Source organism: Mytilus galloprovincialis, chromosome 3, assembly GCF_965363235.1.
Source record: "Mytilus galloprovincialis chromosome 3, xbMytGall1.hap1.1, whole genome shotgun sequence".
In the NCBI taxonomy this organism is placed as follows: domain Eukaryota; kingdom Metazoa; phylum Mollusca; class Bivalvia; order Mytilida; family Mytilidae; genus Mytilus; species Mytilus galloprovincialis.
The window spans coordinates 94,470,088-94,478,781 of NC_134840.1; positions in this window are offsets into that span (position 1 = coordinate 94,470,088).

Sequence of the window (8,694 nt, forward strand, 5' to 3'; positions counted from 1 at the left end):
TACGAGAAGAACATAACCCGTGTCATGCCAACAACTGTTTTTAGAATAAATGTGTTTAGTTCCGATGCAAAGACCTTATCAGTGACTCAATATTAACGCCAAACTATGCAATCTTTAATGACTTGACAACAGTGTTTAGTAAGAGGATTTGTAAATAACACTGAGATGGATAACAGTTAATGATCATACATCAATATGCTATAAAAATCACCACAGCTGTTGACCATAAACATTTTGTGCATAGATATATATACTAGTACCAGTATATATTTTTAAATGTAAAAAAGTCCATTTATCTGTTTTTCAACCAATGAAATTCAAAATTTGAAATGAGCATGGGTAGTAGCTGATGTTGGGTATACACCAGTGACAGCTACCCATCAATATAGGGAACCTTTTGTATTATACAGAAATCTTAGCTTGATTTTAACTAGTACTCAAGGTTATAAATCACAGAAAAATACCTCCATAGTGTTCTTTCTGATATAAACAGTTCTGTACATAGTAGAAGCAGAAAACATCAGATTTAAAATCCTTGAAATTAATCAAACTTGTTACCACCCGATTAGAGGATAATTTTGTCATAAGTGGGTGGATAGATTGTGGTTCATTTTACTAAGCATCTTTGAAATGAATCATACTTTTCACCTTTCACACCTGAAGCCAGATAGTAGACATTTCATGAGACATCTGACAAGAAAAAATAGGGAAGTTTTCAGGGGTGGATCCAGGAATTCGGAAAGGGTGGGGCGAAGTTTTTCAAAGATAGCCAAATTTTTTGGGACTTTTTTTGGGCTAAAAATCATAAAATAAGTGTAAAATGCACTTTTTAAAAGGTTCCTGGCATGGGGCATGTATATTCTTTAGTTGCTGTAACGTGTAAGGGTTGGACATTTTTATGCTGTATCAGTCTCCCTATGAATTATCTATCATAGAATATTAGTATGGATCCAAAGCCATGTACTGATATATTTGATGTAGGACAGTAAAAAAATAGACATGGAAAATTCTCGTTTGTTGTATGTTCAGTTAGCATAACTTCACAGATTTCTTGTTGTATACAAGAAATACACCGGGATTTGCGATGAAATTTACAATACGACCGACACGAGTTAAAAAAAAAATCAAACAAGCAATTTCTATCCAAATGTATGGTTGATTAATAATGTCGCATTAAAATTAAATACACGGGAAATGGCAAAGTTCACGAAGTCTAGTCTGATTATGCAATTTACAAAAAAATGTCCAAGCATAAGGGAGGGGGCGTACGCCCTCTATGCCCACCTCTGGATCTGCCACTGGTATTCAGTTCCTTGTACCAAATGTTCCATAATAGTGTGCTCAAGCTATCTTACATTTTTAGCAGTCAAAATTGTTTATTGGAATTAATTGAAACTGGTCCTACGAATAAAGCAAGAGAAATGAAAATAAGATCCTAGGCTCTATCCACTACCACTGAAGAGATATCAAAAGAATTGCCCAATGAATCTCATGTCTGAAATCTAGAAATAGCCATGTTGGAGTTTTTCTAAAACTCATAATTTAGGATGTGTTGATGCATATATTGTCTTAATAATGTCCAGTGGGAAATAATTCATGCAAGTTCTGGACTGTAATCAGATTAACAATATAAAGAATATAGGTAAGGGTCGACAGAGATGATAATCCACCAAAACTATTACACTGATTTTCATAAAGCACAAATAAACAAAAAGTTAATTTTCCACATACAGAAAAAAAACTTGATCCCACCTGTATTTTGACCAGCCTCCCCCTTCCAGATAAAAGGGTCGACAGAGATGATAGTGAGTATTTATATATATACCACCGTCGACTAACTAGAAAATAATCCACCAAAACTTTTGGTTTTAATATAGAACAAATAAACAAAAAGTTCATGCAAGCTATAATCCAACCATCCTTTATCTCGTATCTCTTTTCGTTTATATAAAAAAAAATCGGAGATGACAATGACCGATACAATTATACTGTGTAGACTTAGCCATTATAACATTATACATTCCCAGCTTCCCTTTGCGCCTGTTTGTGGACAATGATTTGACATAAAACATTTTTTATTAATTTTTCTGTAAGGTAGTGGGGTAGGGTGTTCGACCCCAACTTTGTACTTTCTTATAAAAAAAAACTGGACTGCATTCTCTCGTGAAAATATTCTCCATATTTTCTTTTTTATTCACAATCTAAATAGAAAAATATGTATTGCTTACCTTGTGTTAACATACAAGCAGTCTATCGTTGACACGAGATCAGAGGCGGATTTAGCCCCTCCCCCCTTTTTCTGGGGAAAATTTGGTTGCTTATATAGGGAATCACTGAAGCATGACCGGAACGGCCCCCTCTTAGGCAGTCAACGGGCCCCTACTTATGAAAATTTCTGGATCCGCCACTGGAGATATATAATGCACACAATAATATTGAACGTTTCTGTCACTACATAGAAAACTAATTATTATGAGCATGTATCCCACGAAACAGCTAGAACGAGATTAAAAAAACTTGCAGAACTTTAATATTATTCTTGGAGACAGATTGACAAATATTCATTAACTGTTGTTTCAAAAAAACTGCAGCTTTACAAGTTCACGATCTTGTCGTCAAAGAATATACATGTCACTCTTTGATTCGACATCGTATTTAACTAAATGTCATCAGACTTGTCTAGAGAAGTAGCAAACGTTCGACAATGACAATTTATAACCTGGCCTCGCGTCATTATTTGCTGATTAAACCAGTAAGGTTGTACGGTATTGTATTTCATATTTGTAACTCGAGGAGTCGAAAATCGTAACTGAATACCGGCCACGCCTCGGTATAAATTACAAGTACATTTTGTGCTTATTTTTTATTGTTTGTTTAGTCCGCTGTCTGGTGTTGTGAACAAATCTCACAATCTTCTTTCTCTCATATGACATTTTATTCTTCCCCGCTTCGTTTGTTACTCACTGACGAACTGCACATTAACCCACGTGTTATGTCATAACTTCAGATCATATGTAATACGTTTATAGAATGGAACAAAAGCTACTGCCTGTGAAAAAGTAGAAGAAAAAGTAGTCTAGAGATCCGACTTTTACCATAGGTTAGTTTAGGGGGTAGTTTTGTGAATACTCAACAACTCCTTATATATATGATACGAAGAATGATAAATTCACACATTTTCATGCACTAGATGGTCAAACTATTTGAAATCTTAACCTAATCATAACCTTGATTATCTTATTAAACAAAAAAGGATAAAGTTAAGCCAACACGGACAAGAAGTAAGACCTTACATGCTAAAAGAAAAAGGAGATTAAAGGCGGTAAACTATAACTTTTATGATAATAGATGATATCACTGAATGCATGCAGTTTAATAATGAGAGCTGAAACCAATAGATACAGTTTATGAGTTACAGTTGCGGTCCAGCTCACAGTAATTGTTATGTTTTGATCGTGCATAATCTCTAATATTGGTCGCTGTACTTTATATTTCTTACAGACACGTCTTGATGTCACTTTTAGTTATATTATCATTAATTTTGAAAGAGGGGCGAAAGATGCCAGAGTCAATCTCGTATATCGAAAATAAAAGAAAAGACAAACAGACTAGTAATAGTTCACAAGACACAACATAGAAAACAAAAATCTCAGTAAGCAACACGAACCCCACCAAACACTGAGGGTGATCTCAGGTGTTCCGGAAGGGTAAACAGACCCTGCTCATTATGTGGCACGTTTTGCTCATGTAATTACAAATCCGGTAAACAGTCTAACTCGGTAGGACACATTCGGGAAAAGGGAAGGGTATTGTTACGAAATAAGGAACATATCCGATATCATCTGCGAAACGATTATTCCATAACGGTCACCCAACTCGTGATAGCGTCCGTAAAATTTACGAAGGGATGATTTCAACTTCACCATTTGGGACTCTTGGTTTAATAGCTTCCTTGTGAGCAGGAACCATCTATCAAGGAAATCATGATAGGGAATAAAAGCCCGGGAATATCGTATTAATTGGGAGATTTTTATATACTCCGTATGCAGGCGCTGCTGGAATGTTGCTTCATAGAAATGAAAAGTTCACAATAGGGAAGCTGAAATCATCTCTTTTATCGTTAAGTTTTGTTTTCATCCGATCTTTATTGTCAATTTCTAGATGTACGTCAAGATATGAAGCAGACTTGAAACTTTGAGTATACTACGTATACATTGATTAATTTCCAAAAAGACGTTCCGCACTCTTTTTTTCAGATTTCAAGTACGTGTAATATACTCGATTTTTAGAGTTCTGCCGCTGAACCAAATGATATTGACAATTGTCGAATGATGACAATTCGATTAAAGAGTATTATAATGATTCAGTAACTTGAAGTAGCTACAGTAATTTGAATTGAGAAGTGTCATGTACAGATTTATTAACTGCTTGGTAGTTGCCATCTTTGAATCAAGGCTCGTGGAGCAAAAAACTCAAAAATAAAACATCTTTAATAGTGGATTAATTTGAAATGACTGAAATAGTTTCAAATCAATATGTTTCTAGATCTTTTGCACTTTTTCCATGTTCAGTAAACCCCGCACTTTGACTGTTGATGTTGTTTTAATAGGCTTAGTTTGAAATGGCGATTCCGCAACTGACTGTGGATTTTCAAATGTATTTTTAGTATTTGACAATATTTGTGGCAGTGTCGGCAGTATTCTCCGAGGGTGGAGTTGTGAACTACTTTCTGGATTAATTTCTAGATTATGTCTCCGTGTAACATTTGGTAACTTAACATTTCCAAATATTTTAATCCGTTCAAGCAGCTTTCTGGGCTCTATGTGGTCATCTGAGTGAATTTCCGATGGCAGAATGCCCCTTTCCATTTTATGTAATGGTTCGATATTGTACCCTCTAGGTGGATGATGTCCTCTGAATAAACATGTATTACCCCCAAGTAAATCTTTAACCTTTTGATTGTGAGCATGTTCTGAAAGTTTGGCTCCAAGAATTTGGCCTCTAGTTGCTGCTAAATCACTTATCATGCTAGTCTTAGAAGCACGCGAGTTTATATCACATCTGTTGGATATTCTAGAGCGGTTATCAAGGCGATTAGATAATCTCGAACGAGAAGAAACTCTTGAGTGATTGTCACATCGTTGAATTTCATTCCGTTTTGAAATCCTTGAATCTTGTCGACTAGATTCTCGCTGCCCATGTCTTCGGAACGGAAATGCAAAGTCTGACATCGCCCTCCCTTCATGAACACTATCCATTCTCAAATTACTGTCCATTGTAGGAAAGTGAATAGAAACGGGTCGTTTTTGACGTGAAATGGCTGGATGAATTTCTGATACTGTTGAACTACCTTTGTTCGACTGGCCAGGTACATCTAAATAAGTGCTAAATGTAAATCCTGAATTAAAGCCACTTCTACTTTGCGCAATCGATTCTTGTAGACGGGAGGGTTTCTTTTTCTTCTGAGTAGTTTTACTAACGTAAGATTTTAACAGTTTCATCACAAGTTTATTTTTCTCGTCTTCCATCCGGGCTATTTGTCGTTTGGTTTCTCTTATATCGTGATCAATTCTTACCATAGATTGTTCCTGACGTTTCTCCAACTTGTTGATATATAAATTCAGTCTCAGGTGTGCAGTATTGTTTAACTTATAAACTCCTTTTAAGTTCATATCAAAATAGTCTAAAGATTCTTCGTTTTTTGATGCCATAGTGGATGCCAAAAGTTGCAGTGAAATTAATTTCGAACGAAAGCTTCCCTGTTAAAAATATTTCAAAGTTATGGAATTGTTGTAATTAAAAGGTTGGGTAGATACCAATCATACTAGCTTATTGTTTTTATTTCATGGACAACTAGTTCAATTGTACAATTAAAGTTTGAGACGACAGATTAAATTTGATACCTTTGTTTATCTATCAACTTTCACTAATAACGGTTTTTACTTTGTCAAGTGGTGTAAATTGAATATAAAAATATTTTTGGTATTTTTAATTGATTTATCTTTAATATATCTTTTCTTTCAAATACGAATCAAGGGCATATCCAGCCATTTTAACAGATCTTAACAGGGTAAAGTAGGAGGTTTCCAACCAAATGTCCCTACTCAAAAGTATTGACTGTCAAAATAGGGGGTTCCAACCCATGGCCTCCTAAATGCGCCATTGTGAATTGCTTTTCTTGTTTGTTTGTTTTGTTGTTGATATTGGGGGGGGGGGGGGTGAGGGGTATAGGCATGTTTTTGTTTGTTTTGTTAAGACTAACCTTTTTCTGACTTTACTACAAACCAAACTGTTTTTTAATAGCATGCAGAAATATGATTATTAATTTGATGTTGTATATATTTACCCCCTTATTGTTAATGGAAACAAACCAGTTGTTTCACCCCCCTTTTCAGAAATATATATATTTCTTCTCAAGATATTTTAAATCATACAAGTTTGAAAAAAAGTTATGTTATGTATCACAATAATTCATCAAAGATATCAGGCTTGTCCACAAAATTTATGTGTAAGGTTGAATAAATAGCAAACAGCCCAATGACACCACATATGTGTCAGGTCTAGTGAATATCAAACAGCCCAATGACACCACATATGTGTCAGGTCCAATAAATAGCAAACAGCTTAATGACACCACATATGTCTCAGGTCCACTGAAAAGCAAACAGCCCAATAATACTACCTCTATGCCAGTTCCCATGAATAGCAAACAGACTGACACAAAATCTGTGTCAGGTCCATTGAATAGCAAACATCCTTATGAAAGCGCATCTGTCTCAGGTTCAATGAATAGCAAACAGACTAATGACACATCTTATGTGTAAGGTTGAATAAATAGCTAACAGCCCAATGACACCACATATGTGTCAGGTCTAGTGAATAGCAAACACCCAATGACACCACATATGTGTCAGCTCCAATGTTAAGCAAACAGCTTAATGACACCACATATGTGTCAGGTCCACTGAAAGCAAACAGCCCAATAATACTACCTCTATGACAGGTCCCATGAATAGCAAACAGACTGACAAAAAATCTGTGTCGGGTTCAATGAATAGCAAACAGACTAACGACACAACATTTGTGTCAGGTCCAATGAAAAGCAAACAGCACAATGACACCCCATCTGTGTCAGGTCCAGTGAATTTCAAACAGCCCAATGACACTATATATGTGTGTCAGGTCCATTAAAAATTAAACAGCCCAATAACACCACACTTGTGTCAGGTCCAATGAATATCAAACAAAATAATGATACAACATATATGTCAGCTTAAATTAATAGAAAACAGCCCAAAGACACCACATATGTGTCAGGTCAATTGAATAGCAAACAGTGTAATGACACCACATCTATGTCAGGTTCAATGAATAGCAAACAGACTTATTACACAACACTAGTGTCAGGTCCATTTAATAGCAAACAGCCCAATGTCACATCTGTGTCAGGTCCAGGGAATATCAAACAGACTAATGACACACCATATATGTCAGGTAAAATTAATAGTAAATAGCCCAATGACACCACATATGTGTCAGGTCCACTGAAGAGTAAACAGACTTATGACACAACATATATGTCAGGTACAATGAATAGCAAACAGACTTATGACACCACATCTATGTTCGGTTCAGTGAATAGCAAACAGACTTTTGACACCACATCTATGTTCGGTTCAGTGAATAGCAAACAGACTTTTGACACCACATCTATGTCCGGTTCAGTGAATAGCAAAAAGACTAATAACACCACATCTATGTCAGGTCCAGTGAATAGCAAACAGCCCAATGACACTATATAAATGTGTATAAATGACATAACATCAGTTTTAGGTTCAATGAACTGCAAACAGATTTACGACACAACATATATCAGTTCTAGTGAATAGCAAACAGCCCAATGCAGCCACGTATAGGTCAGGTCCAGTTAATAGAAAACAGCCCAATGACACCACATATATGTCAGGACCAGTGAATAGCAAACAGCTCAATGACACAACATTTGTGTCTGGTCTAGTGAATAACACCCTAATGACACGACATATATGCCAGGTTCAATGAATAGCAAACAGCCATATGACACAACATCTATGTCAGGTCCAGTGCATAGCAAACAGCCATATGACACAACATCTGTGTCAGGTCCAGTGCATAGCAAACAGACTAATGACACAACATATGTGTCAGGTTGAATGAATAGTAAACAGACTGACACAACATCTATGTCAGGTCCAATGAATAGCAAACAGCCATATGACACAACATCTATGTCAGGTCCAGTGTATAGCAAACAGACTGACACCACATCTATGTCAGGTCAAGTGAAAAGCAAACAGACTGACTCAACATTTATGTCAGGTCCAGTGAATAGCAAACAGCCCAATGTCACATCTGTGTCAGGTCCAATGAATAGCAAACAACCCAATGACACCACATCTGTGTCAGGTCCAATGAAACCACATCTGAGTCAATTCCAATGCATAGCAAACAGACTAATGACACAACATTTGTGTCTGTTCATGATAATTTACTTATAACATGACATCACATGAATCAGTTTGGTCTACTGAAATCTGTCTCATCACGTATAAAGAATGGGGAGGGTTGAACGTACAGAAACATGTTTGTTTCTTGTTTATAGTTTTTTTAGGCTCTTGGTTTCTCGTTTGAATTGACTCAGCTATAAACTATATG